General features: G+C 38.5%; 2 long non-coding RNA genes across 7 annotated transcripts; both read right to left on the reverse strand.

The window, feature by feature from the left end:
- Window positions 1–473: 473 nt before the first annotated feature.
- LOC139195302 (uncharacterized) lies at window positions 474–1,702 on the reverse strand. The gene is made up of 3 exons (XR_011580098.1): window positions 1,560–1,702; window positions 1,224–1,286; window positions 474–629 (listed from the first exon to the last, which is right to left on the reverse strand). It is a non-coding gene; the product is annotated as an uncharacterized lncRNA (long non-coding RNA).
- Window positions 1,703–1,959: 257 nt separating this feature from the next.
- LOC103419322 (uncharacterized) lies at window positions 1,960–11,513 on the reverse strand. 6 transcript variants are annotated; one of them, XR_011580092.1, is made up of 6 exons: window positions 10,903–11,513; window positions 9,087–9,178; window positions 8,899–8,967; window positions 7,990–8,178; window positions 2,768–2,837; window positions 1,960–2,363 (listed from the first exon to the last, which is right to left on the reverse strand). It is a non-coding gene; the product is annotated as an uncharacterized lncRNA (long non-coding RNA). The 6 variants fall into 6 exon arrangements; XR_011580096.1 differs by having other exon boundaries at window positions 2,795–2,916; XR_011580097.1 differs by lacking the exon at window positions 7,990–8,178.
- Between the last annotated feature and the right edge of the window lie 752 nt (window positions 11,514–12,265).

The following is a 12,265-nucleotide window of genomic DNA, read 5'->3' on the forward strand; positions in this document are numbered from 1 at the left end:
GGAGATGAAGAAAGATGTGAGAAAACTAGTCAAATTTAATGCACATACATAGCTCCTATGAGAGATGGTTGGCTTTGACACTACATATAACAGATTGGCAAATGCCATTAGATTTTTCAATATTCCATTGACCTCAGTACACATTGTAATTTCCCTATATCTTTCTGAATATTCACCAAAAGGAATGTTTTTTTCCATGAACCCTAAAATGTGTTTTTCGCACTTTCTACGAACAACGGATCATTTGATTCACTACCACAGGCAATGGTAACCTTCAAAACACAGTCCGAACACGGTCCACACCCTTAACAATGCAAAGGCGTGGAAAACTAAATATGAAGCACAGATAAACTAGAGAAAGAAAATCATAACAGCACACATTCATATTGTATACCAAAGCTTCTCACTAAATCAAGTTGTATCCATTCTGAAATAGTTCACGCTACAAAAATAATAGCTTAACTCCATTAGTCGCGAGAAAATTGCATATCCATTGCAAATACATAAAAAAGAAACAGATCATTAGTTGCCTTCATATTTTGGGTCGGGCATCACAAAATGATACGCTATTACCAAATGAAGATGCCGAGAAAATTGGCAAAGAAGCCCAGGTCCTGATCATCCATCACCTGTCGCAAATTAACAAAATGAAACCCCCCCCAAAAAAAAGAACATAAAAAAAAAAAAAAAAGGCAATTGACCTTAAAACAAAGAACAAGTACACAGAACAAAGAGAAGAATACCCAAAATGAGAAAATGAAACAGATAAATAGAGAAACAACCATCCCCCAATACCAGACCTAACAGCACTAAAAAATTTGAAAATAATTTGTAGCCTTTTAATCATTACATGCGGGGACAATACTGAAATCCAACACAGAACTAAAGATTTTCAAATGTCACAATATTTAACAACTAAAAATGAGTATAAACTAACCCGTAATCACAACATCAAATAGCATAAAAAATTAGAGAACGCAATATTCTTTCATATTTTCTAATCAATTTTAAACCCAGAAATGGTTACATCGAGACCTTTTATTTACACCTCGTTGTTCTACCCCTGCATCTATTAATCCAAATTCATTCAAGAAACAATGCAAAGGCGAAAATCCAAAAATAATAATGTCGCCTAGATTCTTTTTTTCATTTATTTCTCAAAAATCAATCATATATTTAAAATCCAAGCACGAAAGATTTACAAAGATAAATAAAAAATCTACATGACTAATTAGGCTTTGAACATGCCGTAAGGAACCAGCTTCTTCCTCCCACGATCAGAATTTCTGAAATTTCCAAAGAAAGTAAATCCATTAGCAATTCAAAGAAATTCAACAACCAAATCTGATTAAATTTTAGAGATGACCAAAGCTACACCAAATAAATAAGAAATTAAAAACATTTTGAATCTAAGAAATAAAAGAACGATCATATTAAGACTCCCAAGATGACTATATTCGAACATTTTACAAACGAAAAGGCAGGGAAAGGCAGATTAATGAAGAGAAAAAGAGAGAGGCAACAAAGGTAAACGTCAAATGTCAAATCACAAACGTCACCTGTTGTTTTTTGAACCATCCCTGCATGGTCAGGTAATACAAATCATACGAAAAATGATTTCCCCATGGTTTTTTTTTTTCACCATGCATATTCATGGTGAAATACATACGGTGTAATTTCTGCAACATCAAACACAGGATCACTACTACAATTACAAACAATAGGGCCATGAACAAAAACGGGCAAAACACATACGGTTTGATTTATGCAGAGAGACTGAAAAACTGAAAGAGCAGCACAAAAGGAAGATAAAACCAACTCCCATATAAATTAAGGATGCGTTTGTTGTGCTGAACTATCTCAGACTAGATTAGTCTCAGGGACTAAGGTGGACAAGCTTGGCTTAGACTAAGCAGGATAAGAATAGTTAAGTGTTTGGAGAAGTGCCGGACTAAAATATTTTTGGGACCCAAATTAATTTTCTTATCATTTTTAATTCACATTTTAATCCACACTTGTTGTTTTAGAAAAGGAAAATCTAAAACTTAAAAAAATAAAAATAAATAGAGAACTTCACATCTAGTACAACACCACTTTCTCTATCTTCTCTCTCCTGCAAAATTGGCGAAAGCCAGATGAGAATTTGACAATTTGTTCTGAAATAGTTGATCATCGTCCTCAATCTTCATCTTGGCAGTGCTTTTTTCAGCAGAGTTGTTTAGCTACCATGAGGGCAAAGCATCAACAAAAGCTTTGGACCTTTTTATCAGAACTTCCATCAACTACACATGAACTTTGTGTGTTTTGATTGGTTCCGCAACTAGACAGCCAGCAATCTTTTGAAACAAAACGAACATATAAACCTGCAAACTTAAGGGTGAGATACCAGAAACGGAGCTAATGTTTCAGTCATACCATAGAGAAAAAATGACATATATTGTACATCTAAAACAGTCTTAAGAGAGATGGGATTACCATCAACAAATAATTAACAAAAACCCCCAAAAGATTCAACATTGCTCTGGCTTGGGAAAACATAAGCTTTGAGGAACGCATAGACATTTCTATAAGTATGAAATTACATGGCACGGAAGAAACCAATGGCAGTCAAGAATTCTCAAAGACATTTGTATAAGTCTTGAATAAATGAAAGTGTGCACAAATGCAGGAATCAATGGCAGCTCAAGAATTCTCAAAGATATTTGATGCTGTGAAAGATTCTGATAGCATTTTGCTAATTGACCAAGATAAGGTTATTGCCAGTCACCTTACACAACACATGCAAAATCCTTACATTTCCAAGCTCACTCTCTATCCTCTTCAAAACTTTTCCCGACCTGCCAATACAACATGGTAGCGCCATTTAGCCTTCTTCTTCTTCAAATGCCTCCCATTTACACTTCTTTTCTTTCAGCCCTTGTGCAACATTCATATTATTCTCACTATCCACACATAAACAAGTATTTGAAGGTACTAAAGCACCATATAACAATATTCAGTGATATTCAATTAAATTCAACTTCATAGTGCATGATACAGGCACAACTTTAACCAAAACAAATTGCGATCCAACCAATCTTCATAATATCCAGATATTGAAAATAAAAAAGAAATTTTTGAAACCAACATCAAAATTTCGAACCACAGTTTTCAACACCCAATTCCCCAGCTAACTAAATGAGTTTACTTTTTGGTTGGCGTTTAACTTAAAGATTTGGTTTTTGGTCAAAATCGGTGACCAGTGCTTTATTGTTTCTTCTGAAATTTTACATCGATCTTTTCAGTATTTATGGGATTCATCTGTTATCATAATTTACTTAAAGTAACATTCATCCCTGAACAATAATTCTTCAAAAGAAAGAATACCCATAAATTTAAATTTAAATAAAAAGCAATAAAACCATTACAACAACAACAACAACAACAACAACAAAGCCTTTTCCCACTAAGTGGGGTCGGCTATATGAATCCTAGAACGCCATTGCGCTCGGTTTTGTGTCATGTCCTCCTTTAGATCCAAGTACTCTAAGTCTTTTCTTAGGGTCTCTTCCAAAGTTTTCCTAGGTCTTCCTCTACCCCTTCGGCCCCGAACCTCTGTTCCGTAGTCACATCTTCGAACCGGAGCGTCAGTAGGCCTTCTTTGCACATGTCCAAACCACCGTAACCGATTTTCTCTCATCTTTCCTTCAACTTCGGCTACTCCTACTTTACCTCGGATATCCTCATTCACAATCTTCTCCTTTCTCGTGTGCCCACACATCCCACGAAGCATCCTTATCTCCACTACACCCATTTTGTGTATGTATTGATGCTTCACCGCCCAACATTCTGTGCCATACAACATCGCTGGCCTTATTGCCGTCCTATAAAATTTTCCCTTGAGCTTCAGTGACCTACGACGATCACACAACACGCCGGATGCACTCTTACACTTCATCCATCCAGCTTGTATTCTATGGTTGAGATCTCCATCTAATTCTCCGTTCTCTTGCAAGATAGATCCTAGGTAGAGAAAACGGTCGCTTTTTGTGATCGTCACTAGATTGCTCCAGTCATTAGTGTGGATAAGTATATAAATGGATAGAGATAGGAAAGCAAACACCAGATGTACGTGGTTCACCCATATTGGCTACGTCCACGAAATAGAGGAGTTCTTATTAATTGTGAAGGGTTTACACAAGTACATAGGTTCAAGCTCTCTTTTAGTGAGTACAAGTGAATGATTTAGTACAAATGACATTAGGAAATATTGTGGGAGAATGATCTCGTAATCACGAAACTTCTAAGTTCCGGAGTGTGGTATCGTCTTGACTTGCCTTATCTGTCTCGTAGGTAGATGTGGCATCTTCTCTGGAAGTACTCTTCCTCCATCCAGGGGTGGTATCTTTAACTGGTGGAGATGCACAAGGTAATGTATCAATTTCACTTGAAGCTTACTTGTAGTTTCAGGCTTGGTCAAGCGCGATACAAACCATGTAGTAGGAGTCCTCCAAGTCACCGAGCTAGGGGATCTGCTGAAAGAGGTGACAGACAAGGTAAGCAATCAGAGCTCCAAGCAATCAGTCCCAGATCAGAACTTTGATTTCGAGTTCCGGCTGATTGTTCACATTCTCCCTATCTTGCAGGCAGCATGAAGGATAAAGAGAAGAAAAATGAGAAGAGATGATATGGGATACTTTTGCTTTTGAAGAAGTAACTTTCCACAGGCTTATTCTTGAACTGGGCTGGAGGGTTTTCTGGTTTCCTCCAGAGTATAAGGCCGACTGAAGAATTTGAGGGTCAAAACAAGTCCATCAAATCTATAGTACGTTCGACCCTGCTGATATGGGATACTTTTGCTTTTGACAGAGTAGTGGATGTATCGGCACGTGTGCTGTTACGCTTGTCTCCACATGCTTCCTTGTATCCTTCTCACTTGCCCTATATGTTCCTCAGGCAGATGCGGTATCTTCCCTGGAAGCATAAGATGTTGAAGATGAGTACTCGAGAGCAATGCCAGGTAAGTAATCAAGTAAGGGGTTCCAGGCAGTCAGTTCCTGACTGGAAGCTTGATTCCAAGTGCTGACTGATTGCTCTCTTTCTCCTTGTCTTGTAGGTAAGAACAAGGCCAAAGGAAAAGACAGGGAAAAAACATGATATGGGATACTCTTGCTTTTAACCCTGATGATATGAGATATTCTTGCTCTAGTATAGCTTGTTTGCAGAGGTATTATCGGGGGGAAAGAAAGCTGAATATTTCGAAAGGCTTCTTTGGGAGTGCCCTCTCAGATATGAGGAAGGGTTGAGCATTTTTGCAGGTCTGCCTGTCTGTTGGGGATGGAGGTCAACATATATAGGAGTCTCCCTAACAACAAGTAGTAATGCTATTCCTTTACCCTGCTTGGTCATAACACGGTAGTGGGAGCTGCCAGCTTCACATGTTTTAACTTTGTCAGAGCACTTTGAAAAAGTGGTCTATGGTATCTGGAAAGCTGATGTTGCGTGTAAAGATTACAGACAAGCTTTATCCAAGGAGATCCGGCTCTTGAAGTTGGGAAAGTGGTGCCTCTTCGGTTTTCGAACAAGCAATCATGTCGAAGATCTGGCTCTCGAGGTTCGAAGAACGATGCCTTTTCGATTTTTGAGAAAGCCATCCTGCTAGGGGTCTGGCTCTCGAGATTCGGAGAGCGGTGTCTCTTTGATTTTTGAGAAAGTAATCATGTTAGGAGTCTGGCTCTCGAGATTCGGAGGGCGGTGCCTCTTCGATTTCGGAGCAAGCAATTTTGTTGGGAGTGTTTTCTCGAATGTGAGAAAAGGTTGGGCATGTTTGCTAGTCTATCTTGCCACGAAGCACAGAGGTTGACACACAGGAACTTTCCAATTATCCAGCAGTGGTACTGTTCCTTTACCCTTGTGGGTAATAATATGGTAGCTAGACCTTCAAAATTTATGTGTCTAAACTTTGTTAGTGCTGTTTCTTTGCTATTCTTTTACCCTTCTTGGTTAAAGCGGTGTAGTGGGAGCTGCAAGCTTCACGTGTCTCAACTTTGTCAGAGAACTTTGGCAAAGTTATCTGTGGTACCCATGAGCTAATGTTGCGTGTGGGAAGTGGGTGATTGAACAGTAAGATTCATGTGCTTTCTACTTCACCAGAAATCTTCGACATAATGCCCATAATTTCCGCAAAGCTGACAGGTGCTGACAAGGCTGGAAAAGTAGGTGCCTCTTCGATTTCTGAGATCGGCCATCGTGGTCTCTGAGCAGCCCAGCTTTTGAGAAAGCAAGCGCCTCTTCGATTTCTGAGATCGGCCTTCGTGGTCTTTGAGCAGCCCAACTTTTGAGAAAGCAAACGTCTCGTGGTCTCTGAGCAGCCCAGCTTTTGAGAAAGCAAACGCCTCTTCGATTTCTGAAGCTCCGTCGAGTGCAGATTTTTATAGAGGCTGGCATTAAGTTCCAAAGCACACTTGAATCTCCACCAGTAGAAACTCCATTCTTGCACTTCTAAGATCTTGATTTGTCCGACCTCTTCTCTCTTCAACACCTTTGAAAATGTCTGGCCTCTCGTACCGTCGTTTTGACTTGAACCTTGTTGAAGAGGCAGCCACGCCTTCTCCAGACAACATATGGCGCCCATCCTTCGTCTCCCCTACTGGTCCTCTTACTGTTGGGGATTCCGTGATGAAGAATGATATGACCGCTGCGGTAGTGGCCAGGAACCTTCTCACTCCCAAAGATAACAGACTACTTTCCAAACGGTCTGATGAGTTGGCTGTTAAGGATTCTCTGGCTCTCAGTGTTCAGTGTGCAGGTTCTGTGTCTAACATGGCCCAACGCCTATTTGCTCGAACCCGCCAAGTTGAATCATTGGCGGCTGAAGTGATGAGTCTCAAACAGGAGATTAGAGGGCTCAAGCATGAGAATAAACAGTTGCACCGGCTCGCACATGACTATGCTACAAACATGAAGAGGAAGCTTGACCAGATGAAGAAATCTGATGGTCAGGTTTTACTTGATCATCAGAGATTTGTGGGTTTGTTCCAAAGGCATTTATTGCCTTCGTCTTCTGGGGCTGTACCGCGTAATGAAGCTCCAAATGATCAACCTCTGCTGCCTCCTCCTTCTAGGGTTCTGTCCAGTACTGAGGCTCCAAATGATCCCCCTCCCGTGCCTGCTCTTTCTGGGGCTCTACCGACTGCTGAGACTTCTCCTAAGCAACCTTTGTGAAGGCTCCCTCTTGTTTGTTTATTTTGACTCATGTATATGTACATATTTGTGACTTATCGGGGATATCAATAAATAGTTTTCCTTCATTTCAACGTATTGTGTTGAATACACCAAAGCCTTCTTCGCTAAGTTCTCTGAATTTTCTTTTGTTGAAGCTTGTATGTTGAAGCTTTGTGAATGGAGCATGTAGGTTGAGGTAGTATTCCCTTAATTTCCCGAGTGAGGAAAACTTCTTGGTTGGAGACTTGGAAAATCCAAGTCACTGAGTGGGATCGGCTATATGAATCTTTGAACGCCATTGTGCTCGGTCCTGTGTCATGTCCTCCGTTAGATCCAAGTACTCTAAGTCTTTTCTTAGAGTCTCTTCCAAAGTTTTCCTAGGTCTTCCTCTACCCCTTCGGCCCTGAACCTCTGTCCCATAGTCGCATCTTCTAATCGGAGCGTCAGTAGGCCTTCTTTGCACATGTCCAAACCACCGTAACCGATTTTCTCTCATCTTTCCTTCAATTTCGGCTACTCCTACTTTACCCCGGATATCCTCATTCCTAATCTTATCCTTTCTTGTGTGCCCACACATCCAACGAAGCATCCTCATCTCCGCTACACCCATTTTGTGACAAAGAATCCAGTACACACCAAACAAAGAATTGATAAACTAATGGAATTTGGGATCGGCCAATCGCAACAGAAGAAGCAGATAAAGAATATAGCCCATAATCAAACCGTAAAAATGGAGAGATCAGCCAATCGATCCAAGAAAACAGAGAGATAAGAGAAGAAACTGACCTAAGGACTCGCATGAGGAAGAGCAGTCAATCGATCCAAGATAAGCGGTTTTGGCAAAGCGAAGCAGAGCAGATAAACTGTGATGGTCTTAGCAGTCCGCTTCAATTTGGGGGGTCTCGCTAAGGCCTCCTAGCGAAGGAGTTTGTCCATGCGAGTCCCATTTAGTCTTATTAAACATAATCCTAGCACCTACCAAACACGGGATTAGATTCATAGGTAGTCCAGTCTAGTCTAAGGAAGGTTAGTGAGGCCAAACAAACATGCCCTAAGATGCTATCCAACCTCCTTAAAAACATTGTTCTTTCAAAATGTTACAATGGTGTTGGACATTAGGTACTTCAGGGTCATCAACATAGTGCTGAATCATAAAGAATTACGAATCAAATTACAGGGCCTTCGCTAAATCACATTCCAAGAACAGAAGGTTATATGAACGAACACAAACCAATTACAGAACTCACACTAATTGAACACAAATTTCAGCAAATACCCAGAACAAATAGCAATAACTTGACCATAACCCAGACCTAGATTACAAAAAGCAGCTTGCCTTGACATTGTTCTGACTTTTAATCAGAGTAAAACTACAAATAGGGACGTGCTTATTCTCATTCACGAAAATACACAGAGGGGTGCTAAGAGACTTTCCAAGTTAAATCACAAATGGTTTCTAGTTCACATAACTAAAAATTATCGTAGACAACCAAGAACGTAAATAGAGATTAGCATGCTTCTTAAACCGGTTCTACTTTTCATATTTCCATTTTAATGTACCAGCAAGGAAACGATAGTATATTCCAAAATTAGCAGTTTACAGAGAAATATAAATATTGTTTTCAAGGAATTAATATGATTGCAAATGTAATAGCTCCATATATAATGAGGTAGGAGAAATGATGGAAGACGCACTGAAATTTGAGGTAAATAGGTTGAAAAGAGTCCATAGCATTGATCCATATATGGATATCTTGCACAGATCTACAGTTCAAGCTCCGAACAAAGTATCACTTTATTAGCAATTGTGACATTCATTATTCCACAAAAAGTTATTGATTCACAAATAAACAAATGAAAGTAAGAGGAAAAGAAATGCTCACCACATGCTGGCTGAATCCGAGCTCAAAATGACCACAATATTTTCCCAATGATGATTACAGAGAGTTTGCTGCCTGGGACTTCTGTCCATCCCCTGAAAACAATGTCATGAACTTATTTATTGGATAAATGTGTGTGTACCCAAGAACTACACTGAAACAACCACAAAGATTCAAACTTCCATAGTAAATATGATCTGCAACTAATAAAAAAATAATCGACTGGAAATCACATATAAACCCAAATGAATCTGAACCCACCAAGTAAAACTAAAAAACACCCTAAATAGACAATCAATCAAACAGAACCAAATGGGGGTTTAGTAGCTTCAAAAATTTTGTATTAAAGCCAATTATGAAGCACAAAACATCACCCAAAAATGGAAAACGAGGTAAAACTAAGCAAAAGTCGAAGAAAAAGAGATGGATACCTTTCTTTTCCACTTCAGATTTCTGGGTACTTTGGATTTCTGAATACAAACCAATAATATCAATCCAATTTTTCCTATGTATTTATAGTAATTTCATCCCAAAAAGTGACATAGCAAACCGGCTACCACCTGAGTTCCTCTGAAAAATATTAACAAAAACTAAAATTTTAAGAAAAAAAAATGAAGTTATTTTCTCCTGTAAGGGACCATGCCAGTATCCAATTCAATGGAGGGTTTTTACAAATCCAAAACTATAAAAAAATGAGAAACAAATTAAAAGTTGAGATCAATGAACACTGTACCTTACAGTAAACACACAGAGCTCTTTGATAAACCCTTAGCAAAAATTCTTTCAATAACCTTCTTGCATAGCACGGCCCAAGAAGAACCAAACCATTTGAAAAACTTATATTCAAAACATAACAAAACTAAATGAAATATCAAACCCCAGAAATCATAATGCTTCTATACAGTGAATGATCTTTATGAACCACAATTTGTAAAATCCTAAAAGCTTATCACTGGAAGATGGGAATTACACATTTCCATTGGACCTAAGGATCATACACCCAACATCAAACACCTCATCGTGATCAAACCCAACTAAACTTTCATTCAATTAAGTCTCAAACACTATAATCAAGTTAAAAAGAACAGTCCAATTCTACCAAAACTATATACAGAAACCGAGAAAAACAGAAAAAACAGTGGTGCAAAGGTGTATAATGACACTAAATCTTCAAATGAAATAAAAAAACATACCCAAACCAATATAAAAGCCAAAGTCATCCCTAGCAACTGTAAAATAACAATTAAAAAACGAAACCCATATAAGTTCATAACAAATTAAAACGTCTAGATCAACATTAACATTAAATTAGCTACAAACCTACATAAACTAACACTACATTAGACTAAACTAATAAAATATAAGCTTCAAATCAAATTCCAAATAAAAAATTTGGATAAAACCAACAACAAAACCACACCTTGTTCCTGTTCTGTCTCCCTTATCATGCTTTTTTCTTTTGCCTACTCCCCACATTAAGCCTTTTTTCCCTATTTTTTTTTCTCTTCACTTTCCTCGGTTTCCAGTCCCCTCCCCCCCCTTTCTCCCACATCTATCTTTTCTTCCTCATTTTTTCCATCACTACTATTGACACTAATTCTCCACTCTTTTTTATCTCTTAATTATTTCACTCAATCAAAACATGGGATCACATTTTCTCAAGCAGCCCAAAAAACTGACCAACCAAAATCAGAAAAACATCCAAACTAAAACATACAATCACCATTGTCAAGCAGCAAACGATAAATTAGAAATTCAAAACAAAGAAAAAAAAGAAAAACAGAAACGCACTAAAACATGCCATCGGTGAACACCATACCTTGAAAAGGGTAGACACACACAGCTATTCGAGACCGATCCCACCGAAACAAAATTTGTGCGTTTCGACAAAAGGGGAAGAAATCCAAATCTCAACCAATGGCCCGTCGTCTGAAAATCGAGAGCGCAAACAAAATCCCAAAATAAACCAAAAGCAGGGTTTCCCTGGTGGGTATTTTGTGAGAGGGAAAACGGAAGATTTGAGGGCGGGAGAAAAGAAAGGAAAGGTGGGTTCGTGGTGAGTGAAGGGGTGAAAAGAAATCCCTGGAAATCAGCCTACCCCATACTTCTCCCTTACTCTTTCTCCCTAAACCCATACCTCCCTGCCGTAAATCCTCTCCCCTACGCCCATACTCCCCCGTCTCTCTCTGCAACGGACAGAACTGTCCCTTCTCCAGTACGCGTCCGCCATGTTTGAAGCTTGTCGATCGTCACTACTTAGTTTGTAGGCTCCACGGAGAGAGATATGGGGAGCGGAGAGAAAGGAAGAGCCGAGGAAGATGAAAGACTGGATTTTCCAGTAGAGAAGAAGAGAGAGGAAGAGTGAGAGATGAGGAGTGCGGGCTCCCCTTACGAGATCATTGAATGGAAGAGTAAACTGTCGTTTACCCTGAACTTTCACCTCACTTCGATTTCCCTCTTAACTTTTCCATTGGAAAATTAAGGACTTAAATTAATTGTTTTAGCCAATTTACTCTCTACAGTTAGTTTTTCATATATTTCATCCATATTTTTGTTAAGTGAAACCATGTGCACAACATGTGAGGATAGTTAAGTTATTTCACTTTTAAAAATGATTAAAAAACTGAAAATAATAAAAAAAATAAAACTTTCCCTCTATTTTTTCCCGCTAATTCCTATCCACGATTTTATTTTTCCCTCTCATTCCTATGCATGAGAAATGACATATGGTGTTATTGTCTACCATTTTTATTTTCTCTAACAAATTAATAATTTGATAAATGTTAATGGTGCTATTGTCTCCAAAGCAGCATTAATATAAGAAACCCTAGTCTTTTTTATGGACATGCTTCTTATATTAATGCACTGCTTTGGAGACAATAACACCATGAGCATTTGTCAAATTATTAATTTGTTAGAGAAAATAAAAATGGTAGTACATGCTTAAAAAAAAAAGATTAACTTAGCTACTTATGAAGACAATAACACCATATGTTATTTCTCATGCATAGGAATGAGAGGGAAAATTAAAATTGAGGATATGAATTAGCGGGAAAAAATAGAGGGAAAATTATTATTATTATTTATTTTCAGTTTTTAATCATTTTTAAATTAAAATGACTTAACTATCCTCACATGTTATGCACATGGTCTCACTTAACGGAAATATGGATGGAATATAT

The sequence above is a fragment of the Malus domestica genome, chromosome 04, assembly GCF_042453785.1.
Source record: "Malus domestica chromosome 04, GDT2T_hap1".
Taxonomy (NCBI): domain Eukaryota; kingdom Viridiplantae; phylum Streptophyta; class Magnoliopsida; order Rosales; family Rosaceae; genus Malus; species Malus domestica.